At 36.1% G+C, this 18,338-nt stretch overlaps 1 protein-coding gene across 2 annotated transcripts in view; it reads right to left on the bottom strand.

Annotated features, from left to right (window-relative positions):
• The window catches only part of CSMD3 (CUB and Sushi multiple domains 3), a 1,079,985-nt gene that overhangs the window by 362,568 nt on the left and 699,079 nt on the right, over nt 1–18,338 (bottom strand). The window lies entirely within an intron of this gene.

An 18,338-nucleotide genomic window follows, 5' to 3' on the forward strand; every position in this document is an offset into this window, starting at 1 on the left:
GAGCATGAAGTAATTCAATAGCAGTTACTCAGGAAAGTAGCCAATGCATGGATTAGGAGTGATAGGAAAAGGAAGAAAGATCTCCTGACAAGAGAGTTAAGACTACTAAGGAAAGTGCTCTGGATGAAGATGGAAGAGTCATCTATGTTTAAAAAAAAAAGAATCAGTGCAAAGATACTTTTTCCTGCCTGACATCATGGCATATAAGATTCAGACTATGAAAGAATGACTGTTGAGAGCAGAGGACTTTCATATTGTAAAAGAATTACCCAGAAGTCTTCAATTTCTTATAACTCTCAAGTTAACCCAAATTGAGAAAGAGCAATTAGGAACAGAAATAGAAACAGAACAAGGAATAGAATATGGTTATTAAGTCCTAGTCAAGACAGAAGGCTGATATTTTAAAGAGTGGTATCATGTCTTTGAAAAAGGAGAAACTGCAACTTTTCTGCAATCAGAATACCAGCAGGAATTATCCCAAACCAGATTTACCAATGGAGCTTAAGTTTTAGGGCCCCTCATGTGCACAGGTTCCTTCCAAGGCTGTGTGCCTAAGTTTACATTCAAAACTTTGCATTATTCTTCTTAGACAGGGTTCCCAAATTCTTTGAGCTTTAAGTACCACAGAACTTAAAAGCAACTAGCACAATCTGTACCATCATGGAGTATAGACACAGATGATGTGGCAACAAAGAGCAAGGACCATAAAGAAAGATGGAGACCCAAGCCATAATGAAGGGATTAACTAAAGTTACTCCTGGCTAAAAGTTTTATCAATATTCTAGAAAGGAGTGTTCATACTGAGTCTGTAATTATGCCTGCATATATTACAAGTCATATTCATGGTTAATGCTTACAACCAATTCTTCTGGGGCTCAGTTCATTTCAAATAATTCTATGATTTGTACCTCTATTTTGGTTTGGATAATCTTTATGTACATAGGCAGCTGAATCAACATGATTCACAGAAATCATGAAATCAGATTGCGAACTATGATTTCTGATTCTTTCACTTATCAACTGCATGACATTTTATTTAACCTCTCTGTGCCTCAGCTTCTGAATCTATAAAGTGAGTACCTACACAGGATTTCTGTGAGGATGACATATATGTGAAATCCTAGATCAATTCTTGGTAAGCTCAACAGCTGCTTTATTCATTTCATTGCTTTCTCTGCTGTCAAGTAGTAGCTGTTTTCCCTCCCATACTTGACTTCCTACTGGCCTGAAGGTGAAGTAGGATTGCTTACTGCTCATCATTGTTCATTCCTTCGCTCATTCCAGGCTTCCAATAACATATTATCAGACTGTACTTCTCCTGTTGCAGTCACCTACCACCCTTTTCATTCCTTGACAGGATTTAAGCTCCTGGCTCATTGTCACACTCAAAACGTGACTCTTGTCTTATTTCTTCGTGCTTTCGATATTTCCAAATCCATTCACTCTCCCACTCTTTTATAACTATTTCGTACCTTCATTTCTCTTCTCAAAGATACAGTGCCGGGCTTCCCTGGTGGCGCAGTGGTTGAGAGTCCGCCTGCCAATGCAAGGGACACGGGTTTGTGGCCCAGTCCGGGAGGATCCCACATGCCGTGAAGCGGCTGGGCCCGTGAGCCATGGCCGCTGAGCCTGCGCGTCTGGAGCCTGTGCTCCGCAACGGGAGAGGCCACAGCAGTGAGAGGCCCGCGTATCGCAAAAAAAAAAAAAAAAAAAAAGATACAGTGCCTTCTCCTCCACCCTTCTCTCAGCTAATGATCGTGGCCATCTACTTCACAGAGAAAACTAATCAAAAGCAAACTTCTTACAAGTTTCTACTAGCACAGCACTACATTATCCCACCCACCAGTGTCTGTGCCTACATTCTCTGCTTTTTCCTGTGACCCGTCACTTGGGGTGATCATTTGTGTTCCTAAGGTTTGTACATTGTACTGCACCTCTGCTTGTACATTATTCTTTCTTATGCAAAGACAGCTCTACTAATTTGCAATCAATTTCTCCTCCTTATCAGTGTTTCCACTTCGCTGGATCACTTTCATTAGCATATAAAATATGGCATTTTTCTTCTACTTTATTAAAAAAAAAAACTCTTCAAGCATGTGATCTGACAGCGTTCATAATAGTGGAATATCTAGGTTTTATATAACACCTAATAAGATATAAAATGTTGTACAAGCGTCTCCCACAAACGACTATGGTTTAAAAAAAAAAAAAAGTTTAACCAAAAACTAATCAAGTGTTTAGACCTAGCCTGCTCTTTACAGGACAAATAGCAAAGGGGTGGGGGTGGAGTAGGAATGGAAAAGTGGTCTAACCAAAAAAGTAAATGAAACAATAAGGAAATAATCAGAAAAATCTGGAATATGGAATATTTTGCATGACAAGTGGCTCAGTCTCTTCAAAAAGTCATGTTACAGGAAAAAATAATAAGAGACTAAAGAATCATAACAACCAAATATCAGCCTGACCTTGATTTGGACCCTAATTTGAAAAAAAATAAATAAATGTGTGTGGAAAAACTGGGGGAAATTTGAATATGGACTGGACCTTAAATGATTCCAGGTGTGGTAATGGTGTTAAAATTATGTAGGAGGATGGCCTTATTTTTAGAAAAGCATCTTAAAATATTCTGGGATGAAATATCTGATGTCTGTAAAATAACTTCAAATTTTGCAGAAAAAATAATACAAAAAAAATATGGCAATATTCAACAATTGTTAAACTTCTATGGTACCTATATGGACATTCTATTTTTTCATCTTTGAAGCAAGTCTGAAAGGTACTATCGTAAAAAGTTTGGGGAAAAAAACTCTCGATCCAACATTCCCCTTGAGCTACCACTACATTACACAGATCTTCTTTCCAGGAAAACTCCTCAAAGTGAGTTGTCTATATTCACCCTGCAATTCTCCTCCCATTTTCTCAAACCTTCACCCTGTCAGTTCATTGAAACTGCATTTGTCAAGTTCACCAATGACTTTCACATTTTGGTATATATTTGTACCCCTCATCTAACTTAACTTTTCAGCAGCATTTGAGCCAGGGATTACTCCTTTCTCCTTGAAACGCTTTCTTTCTTCCTTAGCCTTTAGGACATCAGTCTCTACTTGTGTTTCTCCTATGTTACATACCCCTCCTTCTCAGTCTCCTTTGCTAGTTCTTCTTCATATCCCAGATTCCTAAACATTGGTGAGGTCAGAGCTTGGCTTCTTCTCAATCTATATTTACTCCCTTGCTTATTTCATCCAATCCCATGGCTCTCAATAGCATCTATATACAGAAAATCTGTAAATTATTTCTCAGCCTGGAGCTCTCCCATGATTTCCAGATTGTGTATTCAGTTGGAATTCTCCTCTGTCTGGAACATGGAGACCATGTCACACAAGTAGTGTGTATTTCTCCCTATTCTCTCTTTGTGGTACACTCAAGATGAAGTTGGCTCTTGGAATGGTCTGAGGTCTGGCTATGATATAAAAGCAGTGGAAAAGCATACAAAAGAGGAGTTCTGTGAATTCTGATTGGGAAGCCAAGATTCTGCTTCTGAATTGGAGACGTTACACTAAATTGATTCCAGGAATTTGCAATAACTGCTGTTGCATGTAACTTGAGAAAATTAAGGAGGGTTTATGATCAAACATTCTGAAGATCTCTAGCACAAACATTCTCAGTTCTTAAAACTACCCGCTCCTATTCAATTTTACCACTCTGGCCCATGAGCTTATGTATCAGGTACTAGAACCCCTTCCTAATGGATTTCCCTAATTTCAATATAGCAAACTGAAGCTAGAGAAACCCAAATCCATCATTCATACATGTAAATATCTGAAAGATCTTGTTAAGATGTAAATCTGACCATATTATTCCTTTGCTTAATCTTAATGGGTCTCAGTTACTCCTTAACATAGCATACAAGATTTTCTGTCATTCGAACTCTGCCTCTCAGTTTGTAGAGCCCTTGTCCTGTTGCATCAAGCAATGAGAAATGTATTTTCAGCTTCAAGTTTCCTAAAGACAGAGACCTTCTACTTTGACCTGTATGCAAGGTAATGAATTTAAGCTCATTCATGCTGAATGAGTAAGAACTCAACAATGTAAAATTGGATAATAAGCACTGCGTTATCCTGGGCACTCAGCTACTTCAGTGAACAGCTTCACTGTATTTCATTGGTCTCATCTGTAAAATGGAGGTAGTAACAATACCTAACTACATCATACACGTGGAAAAGACTGGATTAATACAGGTACATCACTCAGCAGAGTAAAAACTTAATAAACTTAAACAGTTTCTTATTGTATCTCCATTTTATAGATGGGGGTCAGAGGGGTTAAATATCATGTCCAACTTGTAAAACCACTAAGTTGTGAAGCCATGGTTTAAACCTAGGGTATCTTTTTTCCAAGTCCAGATTCTGTACCATATGGAATATTACAGAGTTGCTACTTTTAATATATAAATTCTAATAAAACATATAAGCAGGCTTCTGAACAACACACAAAAATGTGTGAAATAAGAACTGTCATTGAAGGAAATATGGCCTTCCTGAATTGATTAAAAAGCAGAAATAAGAGGGCTTCCCTGGTGGCACAGTGGTTGAGAGTCCGCCTGCCGATGCAGGGGACACAGGTTCATGCCCCAGTCCGGGAAGATCCCACATGCCGCGGAGCGGCTGGGCCCGTGAGCCATGGCTGCTGAGCCTGCGCGTCCGGAGCCTGTGCTCCGCAATGGGAGAGGCTACAACACTAAGAGGCCCGCGTACCGCGAAAAAAAAAAAAAAAAGCAGAAATAAGAAAGTGTTGGGAGACGCAAGAGGGAGGGGATATGGGGATATACGTATAGCTGATACACTTTGTTATACAGCAGAAGCTAACAAAACAATGTAAAGCAATTATATGCCAATGTTGTTAAAAAATAAAATAAAATAAAATAAAAAGGTTAGTTACACACTTGACTACACCTCTAATTGAACTGGGACTCAAAAAGAGTTCCAAAAAAGCCACTCAGACCCAAAAGAGATTTGTAGATATATTAATTTTACTTCTTTGACTTATGTTATATCCTTTACCTAGAGGGTCTTCCCCACCTTTTCTATTTAGCAAAATTCAGCTCATTTTCACAAATATGCCATTTTTGAGAAGCTGTTCGCTATCCTTCCAAAAAAAAAGTTATTCCTCTTTCCTATATTATGGGTTCTATTTCTCATTTCCATCTCATGATGTCATAATTAATCTTATTTCCCCTTAAATAGAGTAGCAGATCTTGGAGGAAAGTACGTTTTCTATTTTTACCTTTGTCACCCAACTCAGTGCTCACTAAGTATTTGTTGAATTGGATTGATTTAATTTTTGCTTGGGTGGTAGAACAGATAAATATATCAAACCCATCAATGTTTTCTAACAAAATAATGACTAATATCTAATTACCTTGGTTATATCACCATCACCTAACACAGCATGCCAAACAGTGTTGTCACTCTAAGTTTGGTGAATTAATGAATAGATGAATGAAGAGATGATCGAATGAATGAAGACTAACTTTCAAAGGCTTGGGTTTAGAGTTTCCCAAAGCTAAAATGTCAGAGAGCTTAATGAGAGAACTCACTCCATTAATATGAACAGCAATTTTGGGGGGAGTGAGATATATTCCTAAGGAATAAAAATATCATAAGCAATAAATATTAAAGTTTTTGAAAGTATTCAATGTTATATCATTACCTATGTCCAAAAATAATAATTCTAACCCTAGCTAGATCATATCACAATATTCATTGTAATTTGATTCTTGTTATTTTTATTAACATTTCTATGGACAATGCATATAACGAATAAAAAGTTTCTTAAAAGCCTTCAAAAACTGGGAATGGATTAAATACCATAGAAATACTTAACCTGAAAATTAAGTAAACAAATTCAAAGAAAAATTCCTTGGCAAATTCCATAATTTTATTTTCAATCCCCAAACCATTCTCTTTTTTCCCCTGAAGAAAATGAAAACAAATAATGTTCACAGAATGGCAACACGCTTTTCAAAATGGTAATGTTACTTGACTGTGTTACTATTACAATGCTGGAAAATTTCCAATAAAGTATGAAGCAAAGAATATGGACTACAAGATTTGGAAGACAGACAGATCTATACTTTACTTGCTAGCTGAGACACAATGTAAATTACTTCACCTCTTTGGACACTGCTTTCTCAATACAGGTAATAAGATATTGTAAGAAGTAAATGAGAGAAAAACCTTATAGTACCAGGTGCACTGCCATGTACATTATAAACACTCAACAATATTATTTCTCTTCTTTCTCCATTATAGCTTTTGGCAGACTACTAAAAAACTGAAAATTCTTTAAAGATATGATTTTCATATTTAGGCTATTTGGTTTTGACTAATCAACAACTCATAAGTCCCTTGATGCTCATTAAGGCTTCAGAAATTTGCATGTTGTCTTTATTCCTGCTTGATTCTCTTTAGGTATTTCTTTGTACATTTACAAGGAAGGCATTTGAGATCAATAAGTGAAATGTAATCAAATGAGGATGTTTCAGAGAGGGGACTATACAGAAAGAAAGAAAGAGAGAAAGAAAGAAAGAAAATGATAGATTTAGTGATGATATCCTTGAAATTGTTCTTTAGGAAAAAACCTATAATAGCACGTTAATATTTTCCAAGCTCACAAGAAAATGAGGACTGCATTATTCTCTCTTCATCAGAGAATCTCAACTTTTTGTTTTAACCCCACACATCTGAGGGTAATACATGGTTTCATTATTGATCATGGCTGACCAGTGCAGTAATCTTGATTCCTGGGGAAGAGTGGTTGCGTTGGGATGATGTAAGAGAGGAGAGACTCTTACCAGGGAAATGGAGAGTTTGTAGTTTTATAAAATTCACCAGATAGTTTTTATTTGCTCTTGTTTAGAAAGAAGAAGGCAGGATGTTTTTTAAAATACCATGGAATAAATATTGAATGAATATTTATTAGATGAATTTAAAAAATTTGGGATAAGGTGGCATACACAGCCTAGACCATAATCAGAGGAGTTTTTCTACAAATTTTCCAAGGAGAAAAATGTATAACCTGGCTTTCCTTTTCCTTTTACACGGAGACGATATGGTGATGAAGCCCTCATGTAATGTTTTTACACAGGTAAATGGCATTAAGTGGTTTCAAATACCATAACTGAACATAATTGAACATTATAATAATCTTACATTATCAGAAAAACAGATAATGTTTTTATCATTATAATTTTTAAATCTGAAAATAAATAAAAAGTTTTTCAGGACAAACAAAACCCAGGATTTATTTTTAGAAAACTGTGATTAGACTCAGTTGAGATTCCAATTTTACAAGGTAAGAAATGGTTATTATTTTACGCCTGCAGAATTCTGTAGCCAAGCATAATAGAACATTAACTAGTGCAAATTCAGAAAGGTGTAGTAAAACGCATGAAATAAAAACTATCCATAACCTTTAGAAACACAGTTTTTGTAGACTGATTAAAACACATGAAGAGAAAAATGTTATCTATACATCGAGCATACCAATAATTGAACTGGTATTCAAAGACAGCTACAAAGAGGGTACTCGGGTACAATACAGAGATGTAGAAAATGGCTTGCAGCCAGAAATTTAGTTTGTGGGAGGTTTAATAATCCCCTAACTCCTTTCCTTTAAAACACCTGCTTGAAGGGCAATATTTAAATTCTGCAAATAACTTCCCAAAGCTTGAAGTTCACTTTCCTTTGTGTTTTCTCAGTAATTTACCTTGAGATTTTTTATGATTACCGAGGCTATTGTTTATTTAAATAAGCACACTCTCTCATACCTGACCCATATGTCCCTTCTTGATTCTAGATTTAACTTACAATGCTTATTTTATAACATTATATTATTTCCATGGCAACAATTGTCTTGGTATATTAAACAAAGGAAGATGACTTCAGCTGATTTGCCCTGTAGTGAAGGAGCTGGATTTGAGATTGGTAAACTTGAGCTGAAGAGAAAACAGTTAAAAAACAGAAATAAGGATGAAAAAAGTGAAATTCATTTTATTACATACCCTTGATTAGGGGCTGAATGCATTTACTAGGTAGAATAATCACTGTCCTACTCTCATGGATTCACCCTAAACCTACCCCCAATTAGTGCCACTGAACTTAAGGCAGATTGGTTCCTTAGCACAATGCACAGTTACTAATAGATAGTTCTATTCTGTCCCAGTGTGCTTTTGTCTGTTTTCAAAGCGCTAGGTACATTTGAACATATCTTAGCTAAGTGTATTACCAGATGACAAATAATAAAAACATTTATTAGGAATCAACCTCTGTACTAATAACATACATATTTTTGGTGTTATTTTCAATATTATGAGGCTGAAATAAAAAAAAAAAATCTATACACACATATACACAAAACAGACACATGGACTTTACAAAAAACATAGAATTAGAATTAATTTTAAAATGTATTTGCCTTATGTAACAATGACCTTTCCTTCTACTTTCAAAGGCTTTTAGGTACTCTCAATCTGTTGCAACTTCAGTTAAATCCTACCCTATCCTGAGACAGGGCATCAAAATGTAATTCAGTTACAAGTAACAATAACATTTAACTATCTCCTCCAGTTATCCGCACTGCCAAAGATAGCATTTCCTGAGAGCTACAGATGTCACTGTTGTAAGCAAGAACCAGTTTGGGGATATGTACAGAATATCATGACACTGGCTTATTTAATGCTTTTATTCTTTATGGCTCATATTTACATATAGCAAAAAATTTGCTCCCAATATAATCAGCTTCAAATAAAAATTCTTAATATAAATTACTTAACCTCCCTATGCCTCAGTGTCCTTATTCAAACCTTATATGACCATGCCAGGCATGTAGTAAACACACAGCAAATATTAGCTTTTATTATTACCTCAGGTAAAATATTTCTTACCTGGCACTAATATGTGCTAGGGACAAATCACTTTCTAATTAAGTAAAGACATATTAAAAAATAAAAAGACATATTAAACTAAAAACCAAAATTACTTTGTCTAATGCAAAGCCGATGAATTTCACGTTTTCCAGGTTAATAATACTGTATTTATTTTTCTTTAAATCACTACTTACAGGTTTAATCATTTCTCCCTTTTTCAGCATGTTTCCCAATACGTCTAGGTTAAGTTTATAGACACAGGTGAAGAACTAGCATGCTGTAGGTATTTCTGAACATGGGCATAATTCTCCACAAAAGCAGTAAGAGGTCACTTAGAGGTTGCAGAGAAAGCAAGTGCCTCTGGTACTTTTGTGATTCTAAAGTGAGACTCTTACTGTTGCAATTGCTTTAAGGATGTGACCCTGAAGCACAGATTCCAGTACATACTCCACTTCCTGCTCCTCTTTGTAATTCAACTCTCTCTAAAGAAGTCTGTATCCTCTATGTAATCCCAGAACTAACATCTTCTGACTTCCCAATTGGCAGGCAAATTTTGGCTTGCAACAAGATTTATAGTCAGAGCATGAGGACATATAAGGGAAATGAAGTGTTTTTACAAGTCTGCTATTTTAGGTTCTCAAAAAAATTTTTTTTTAATTTGTCCAAATAAATCTGAGACTCTAATAACACAGAGGATCATTTCAATGAGTCTTGTTGTGAGTGAATCAACATTATAAGTAAGTCACGATCTACTCTAACTTGTTTCATGATGGTCACATGGTGAATTAACTTTATACTGTCTTATGCTCAGAATGGGCACCTGTAATATGCCAGAGATTATGGCAAACACACAGGAGGTACAAAGATAACTGAGATACAGCTGTTACCTTCAATGGCGTCACAGCCATCAGATAAAACAGCATGTATTCACTTGCCAACTACAGTATAATAAAGTAAGTTCAGGAGCTTACTTAGGTTATATTACTCACTTAGATTATAAAAGGCTCTCCATAAATCCATTTGTTTATAAATCCTAAATGAATGAGAAGAATTTAAGCTCACAGTCCTCAATGTAGTTATATTAAATAAGAAATGTGCATTGTCTTTTCCCATTTACACTGGCTTCTTTTTTATGGTTCATATTTACATATAGCAAAAATTTGCTCCCAATCTAACCTGCTTCAAATATTATTAATATGTTTACAGTGAAAATTGTGGATACTCAGTTTCTATCAGGCATATATTTTCCCTTCCTTTTCATTCCATTAGGGGGAAAAAAAAGTCAGCCAGTCTCCTTGTTGAGCTCTGAATTTCACTACATATTGGGAAAGATTTATTCCATATACAGATATGAAGTACTATATTTTTTCACCATATTCAATTTTTATAAATTTATCTTTTTTGTTTCATAATTATTAGCCTCCTCTTAGAACTTAAAATTATGATAGAAACAAAAAAAGATAAATTTATTTATTGTTCATTGGTTGGTTGATTTACTTATTAGACTTGAGGGGTTCTGTGTTAATATCTACGCAGCAAATGCATTATAGACTAAGGAATAGTGTGATGGTCCAGGCTGAAAAGGTATAGTTCTTTATTGGTGTTAGGCTGAATAGAGTACCTCTGGAGTACAGCTTTGTTTATGTTAAAGTTAGTAAATTGAAAATGTAAAAACAAAGGAGCTTTGCCCCTATTATATATTCATTTCTTTATCAACTCAACAAGTTTACTGAAAGCTTTCTATATGCTAAACACTGATATAGATAAAAAGGCAAGTCAATACAGCATTATGAATCCCAGAAAGGGTAAATACAGAAAAGCACATGCAGCCTGTAGAAAGGACATCCAACACTTTTTAAAGGTCAAGAAAGGCTCCATATTATGATGGGTAAATAAGATGAGTCTGAAGAATAAATCATTTAGGTGAACTTATGGGGTGGATAGGAGTAAGAGGGTAACATTCAGAATTTAATTTGAGGGCAATGGAGAACAATGGTAGAATTTTAAACGAGAGTGACATCATCAAATTTGTATCATAGGAAGTTCATTCTGACTCTAGTATTTAGTTTGGGGAAAAGGGACAAGAATGGAGACTAGAGTCTGTTTGGGCTATTACAATAATAACTAAATAATGAGAGATAATGGCATCTTTATCTACGGTGTGGTGGTAGAAATAACAGCTCAACAGATTAAAATGCAAAGCCTCCTCCAGCCACTGAACAATGCTTTCAGTGCTTTCTCTCACTGTATCTTTGCATGTACCTTCTTAGAGATAAAGACATTATTTGTTTGCTTGTGCCAACACAAGTGAGAGTTTGATCATTTGCATATAGAGTAGACCTCAACACATCCTTAGCATCTTAAAAAGTAGAAAGTGCTTGGAGTGTTTGGGAATGGCATGTGGCATCTTGTCAATGTATTCCAGGATGCATATAGGGGAATGACTAAAAAGAGGGCAGTAAAGCCAACCTAAGAAGGGACTCTGGAATTTCAACTGTATCTAATAGGCATGAGAAATCACCTACCGATTTATGCAGGGAATAGACAGATGATCTGATCTAAGGTTACTTGGTGTCAACTTTAAGGTGAACCTCCCATTATACCCACCTTTTGGCATTCATGCCTTAGTACAGTACCCTCCCCTTGAGTTAAGTGGGACCTGAGACTTGCTTCTCATTACTCCTGTGATTTTATAACATTATGCAAAACTGCATCTTGCTAGAGACTCACTGGACAGACTTTCCTTGATGTTTTGATGAAGGAAGCATCTGAGCTAGGGAAGTTCACATGGCAAGGAACTGTGGATGGTCCCTAGGAATTGAGCAAAGAACTGAAGCTCTCAGTCCTGTAACCACAAAGAACTGATTACTTCCAATAACAATGTGAATTTGGAAGAGAATACTGAACGTCGGGTGAGAATTCAGCCCTGGTCAACATCTTGTGAGACCCTAAGAGAGGACCCAGTTAAACCACACCCATACTCGCTACCCACAGAAACCAAGAGAAAGTAAATGTGCTGTTTTAAACTGTTAAATTTGTAGTAATTTGTTACTCATCTACAAAAAGGATTATAATTAGTAATGCTATTGAAGATAAATTAGATGAGGGAAATTTGGAAACAGGAAGTCCAGCTAGCAAAGAAGAGATGATATAGTAGGATTATACATGTAATTGAGAAAACATGAGCTGGAATCAGAAAAAAAGCTGACTTCAAGCTCTTTACCAACTTAAATAATTAATCTGGATAGTTTATAAAATGGGATAATAACATTCTCTCAAATGGTTTCTAAAAGGAATATATAAAGGGAAACATATTGTTTAACACAATGCCTAGCACACATTATCATTATTGAGCTGTAACGTTTATGAGGACTAATAAGAACTGGACTAAAATAAGGGTAATGAGAATGGAAATGGTGGTAAATTTGAGCAATAGCTTTTGGTAGTAGGTCTCAGTGACTTTCCAATATGGATAGAGAGAAAGAGAGAGAGGAGGACGTAAAAGGTGACACAGTTTCTAGCCTGAATGACTGGATGAGAATGATGCCATATCTGAATGAAAGAGTGCAGAAGGGAGAGCTGATTTGGTGGAAGAGATAATGAGTTCTGTTTTGGAGTGTGAAGTCGGTGTGCTTGTGGAAGGCCATCCATGTGGAGAGGGCCAGTGCACAGCTGGGAATACGGACTTGGTACTCAGAAAAGATGTGGGTATATGAAAGGATCTGGAGATGGTTGTGAATTAGGTTACCCATAAATTGCATCAGTGTACACACACACACACACACACACACACACACACACACACACACACACACACTCCTAACACTCTTTCTGTAAAAACATGAGAAATCCAGGGAAATTTCTCCCAGCAGCCTCAGGAGAACTGGATTAAATCTCCACAATCAACTTGATGTACCTGCATCTGTAGAATACCTGAATAGACAATGAATCATCCCAAATTGAGGAGGTGGACTTTGGGAGCAATGATATATATATATTTTTCCCTTTTTCTCTTTTTGTGAGTGTGTGTGTATGCTTCAGTGTGTGATTTTGTCTGTATACCTTTACTTTTACCATTTGTCCTAGGGTGCTGCATGTCCATTTTTTTTCTTTATTATTACTTAAAAAATTTTTTTTTCTTAATAATTATTTTTAATTTTTTATTTTAATAACTTCCTTTTATCTTCTTCTTTCTTTCTTTCTTTCTTTCTCCCTTTAATTCTGAACCGTGTAAAGGACAGGCTCTTGGTGCTCCAGCCAGGCATCTGGGCTGTGCCACTGAGGTGGGAGCCAAGTTCAGAACACTGGTCCACAAGAGACCTCCCAGCTCCACATAATATCAAATGGTGAAAATGTCCCAGAGATCTCCCTCTCAATGCCTAGACCCAGCTCCACTCAATGACAAGCAAGCTACAGTGCTGGACACCCTATGCCAAACAACTAGCAAGATAGGAACACAACCCCATCCATTAGCAGAGAGGCTGCCTAAAATCATAATAAGGCCACAAACACCCCAAAACACACCAACAGATGTGGACCTGCCCACCAGAAGGACAAGATCCGGCCTCATCCACCAGAACACAGGCACTAGTTCCCTCCACCAGGAAGCCTACACAACCCACTGAACCAACCTTAGCCACTGGGGACAGACACGAAAAACAACGGAAACTACGAACCTGCAGCCTGCGAAAAGGAGACCCCAAATACAGTAAGTTAAGCAAAATGAGAAGACAGAGAAACTCACAGCAGATTAAGGAGCAAGGCAAATACCCACCAGACCTAACAAATGAAGAGGAAATAGGCAGTTTACGTGAAAAAGAATTCAGAGTAATGATAGTAGAGATGATCAAAAATCTTGGAAATAGAATGAAGAAAATACAAGAAACGTTTAACAAGGACCTAGAAGAAAAAAAGAGCAAACAAACAGAGATGAACAACACAATAAATGAAATTAAAAATTCTCTAGAAGGGATCAATAGCAGAATAAGTGAGGCAGAAGAACGGATAAGTAACCTGGAAGATAAAATAGTGGAAATAACTACTGAAGAGATGAATAAAGAAAAAAGAATGAAAAGAATTGAGGACAGTCTCAGAGACCTCTGGGACAACATTAAATGCACCAACATTCGAATTATAGCAGTTCCAGAAGAAGAAGAGAAAAATAAAGGGACTGAGAAAATATTTGAAGAGATTACAGTTGAAAACTTCCCTAATGTGGGAAAGGAAATAGTTAATCAAGTCCAGGAAGCACAGACAGTCCAATACAGGATAAATCCAAGGAGAAACACGCCAAATCAATCAACGTGATATACCATATTAACAAATTGAAGGAGAAAAACCATATGATCATCTCAATAGATGCAGAGAAGCTTTGGACAAAATTCAACACCCATATATGATAAAAACCCTCCAGAAAGTAGGCATAGAGGGAACCTTCCTCAACATAATAAAGGCCATATATGACAAACCCACAGCCAACATTGTACTCAATGGTGAAAAACTGAAACCACTTCCACTAAGATCAGGAACAAGACAAGGTTACCCTCTCTCACCACTATTATTCAACATAGTTTTGGAAATTTTAGCCACAGCAATCAGAGAAGAAAAAGAAATAAAAGGAATCCAAATCGGAAAAGAAGTAAAGCTGTAACTGTTTGCAGATGACATTATACTATACCTAGTGAATCCTAAAGGTGCTACCAGAAAACTACTAGAGCTAATCAATGCATTTGGTAAAGGTGCAGGATACAGAATTAATGCACAGAAATCTCTTTCATTCCTATACACTACTGATGAAAAATCTGAAAGTGAAATTAAGAAAACACTCCCATTTACCATTGGAACAAAAAGAATAAAATATCTAGGAATAAACCTACCTAAGGAGACAAAAGACCTATATGCATAAAAGTATAAGACACTGATTAAAGAAATTAAAGATGATATCAATAAATGGAGAGATATACCATGTTCTTGGATTGGAAGAATCAACACTGTGAAAATGACTTTACTACCCAAAGCAGTCTACAGATTCAATGCAATCCCTATCAAACTACCACTGGCATTTTTCACAGAACTAGAACAAAAAATTTCACAATTTGTATGGAAACACAAAAGGCCCCGAATAGCCAAAGCAATCTTGAGAAAGAAAAATGGAGCTGAAGGAATCAGGCTCCCTGACTTCAGACTATACTACAAAGCTACAGTAATCAAGACAGTATGGTACTAGCACAAAAACAGAAATACAGATCAATGGAACAGGATAGAAAGCCCAGAGATAGACCCATGCACATATGGTCACCTTATCTTTGATAAAGGAGGCAAGAATATACAGTGGAGAAAAGACAGCCTCTTCAATAAGTGGTGCTGGGAAAACTGGACAGCTACATGTAAAAGAAGGAAATTAGAACACTCCCTAACACCATACACAAAAATAAACTCAAAATGGATTAAAGACCTAAATGTAAGGCCAGACACTATCAAACTCTTAGAGGAAAACATAGGCAGAACACTCTATGGCATAATTCAGAGCAAGATCCTTTTTGACCCAGCTCCTAGAGAAATGGAAATAAAAACAAAAATAAACAAATGGGACCTAATGAAACTTAAAAGCTTTTGCACAGCAAAGGAAACCATAAACGAGACGAACAGACAACCCTCAGAATGGGAGAAACTATTTTCAAATGAAGCAACTGACAAAGGATTAATCTCCAAAATTTACAAGCCCCTCATGCAGCTCAATATCAAAAAAACAAACAACCCAATCCAAAAATGGGCAGAAGACCTAAATAGACATTTCTCCAAAGAAGATATACAGAGTGCCAACAGACACATGAAAGAATGCTCAACATCATTCATCATTAGAGAAATGCAAATCAAAACTACAATGAGGTATCACCTCACACCAGTTAGAACTGCCATCATCAAAAAATCTACAAACAATAAATGCTGGAGAGGGTGTGGAGAAAAGGGAACCCTCTTGCGCTGTTGGTGGAAATGTAAATTGATACAGCCACTATGGAGAACAGTATGGAGGTTCCTTAAAAAACTAAAAATAGAACTACCATACGACCCAGAAATCCCACTACTGGGCATATACCCTAAGAAAACCATAATTAAAAAAGAGTCATGTACCAAAATGTTCATTGCAGCTCTACTTACAATAGCCAGGACATGGAAGCAACCTAAGTGTCCATCAACAGATGAATGGATAAAGAAGATGTGGCACATATATACAATGGAATATTACTCAGCCACGCATAGTACAGGGAGATCAGCTGAGTGCTTTGTGACTGCCTGGAGGGGTGGGATAGGGAGGGTGGGAGGGAGGGAGACGCAAGAGGGAAGAGATATGGGAACATATGTATATGTATAACTGATTCACTTTGTTATAAAGCAGAAACCAACACACCATTGTAAAGCAATTATACTCCGATAAAGATGTAAAAAAAAAAAAAAAAAACGAAATTGAGCTATTTGTAATGAGGTGGATTGACCTAGAGTCTGTCATACAGAGTGAAGTAAGTCAGAAAGAGAAAAATAAATGCCGTATGCTAACACATATATATGGAATCTAAAACGAAAAAAAAAATGGTCATGAAGAACCTAGGGGCAAGATGGGAATAAAGACGTAGACCTACTAACGAATGGACTTGAGGTTAAGGGGAGGGGGAAGAGTAAGCTGGAACAAGTTAAAAGAGTGGCATGGACATATATACACTACCAAACGTAAAATAGATAGTGGGAAACAGATGCATAGCACAGGGAGATCAGCTCGTTGCTTTGTGACCACCTAGAGGGGTGGGATAGGGAGGGTGGGAGGGAGGGAGATGCAAGAGGGAAGAGATATGGGGACATATGTATAACTGATTCACTTTTTATAAAGCAGAAACTAACACACCACTGTAAAGCAATTATAGTCCAATAAATATGTTAAAAACAAGATTAAAAAAAAGCACATTAGAAATCCCTTGGAAATAACTGAATTATGTGCTGCTTTAATGAAAAGAACCCACAACGAAAAACATAGAGAATGGGAAAAGGATCTTTTCTTCTTTCCTTAGAGATGAATGACTAGTAAATTTCCAAATGCAAAGGGGATATTTAAGTTGACTAAGCTTGGTAATTCTGCTGCAGAGATAAGCAAACTATGGCCTGAGGGCCACATCCAGCCTCTTGCCTGATTTTCTAGATAAAGTTTTTTGGAAAGCAAACACATTTATTCATTTGTGTATTATCTATTGCTGCTTTCACAATGCAATGGCAGAATTTAGTATTTGTCATTGAAACTGTGTGGACCACAAAGCCTGAAATATTTACTGTCTAGCATTTATAGTAAAAAAAAAAGTTTACTCATCCGTGGTCTATTCCATAAAAAATGGTAGTCTTTAAAAATAGTGCATCAATAAATAAGGTAATAAAGAAATGCCACCTGGTATACCACAACACCAATCTAAAAAGTTCGAAACTTGGTTTCTGGCATAACCTTCCACTGATTACTTATAACCTTTCTGTAACAGCATTTTTTCAGCTGTCAAGTAGGAATAATACCTCCTCTGCTTACTTCTGAAGCTTGGAAGCAGGAAATTATTTTAAAAAACTATAAAGCATCAAAGTATAAGTTATTATTGATATTATAGATTTTTTATATTGTCAAATCAAGAAAGTGCACTCACTCATAATTATATAAGAAAAATATAAATATACATTTCTGTATGTAATTTATTAAAGGAAACTTTCTATTATTTTTTGTTATATTTACAAGAAATATTTGGGTTGAGTAGAACTCATATTGGCATTATCCTTTCCAGGAAAGAAAAGCACAGAAAATTAAGATGTTTGCTTAAAGTCACCCAACTAATTAATGGTAGTGTCTGAGAGCTAGTGAAATCTCTTAATCATAATTTGCTTTCTACAGCACTGTGTATCTACAATGGTGATACAATTTGATAAATCAGTCATATTTGACATACCTGTGTGGGTATCTGAGATATGTAATTTTAGTATAGGGAGTTCAGAGGTTGAGATGAAATAAACAGATTTTTTGTTTAAAGATGAACTGTCTCTTCAAGTGCAATTTATCCTTTCCTGTTTTGAATTTTTAATAAAATTTTCAATTTAGAATAGTTTTAGATTTACAAAGATGTTATAACGATAGTACAGAGTCCCCGTATACGTTTCACCTGTTTCCCTTATTTTTGACCTTCATTTTAAAACTAAACAATAAGTAACCATCAGTATATATCATCTAGAAAGTTAGAAAAGTGAGAAAAATATGTAGATGTGTAATGTAGAGTTATCATTTTTCTCATTTCACTCATGATTAAGGGAAGATGTTACTTGTCCAAGGTCAGATAAAAAATTGATGACACAAAATTAGAAATAGAAGTAGATGTGTTAAATAGACTATAAGGAT

Source organism: Globicephala melas, chromosome 17 (genome assembly GCF_963455315.2).
Source record: "Globicephala melas chromosome 17, mGloMel1.2, whole genome shotgun sequence".
Lineage (NCBI taxonomy): Eukaryota > Metazoa > Chordata > Mammalia > Artiodactyla > Delphinidae > Globicephala > Globicephala melas.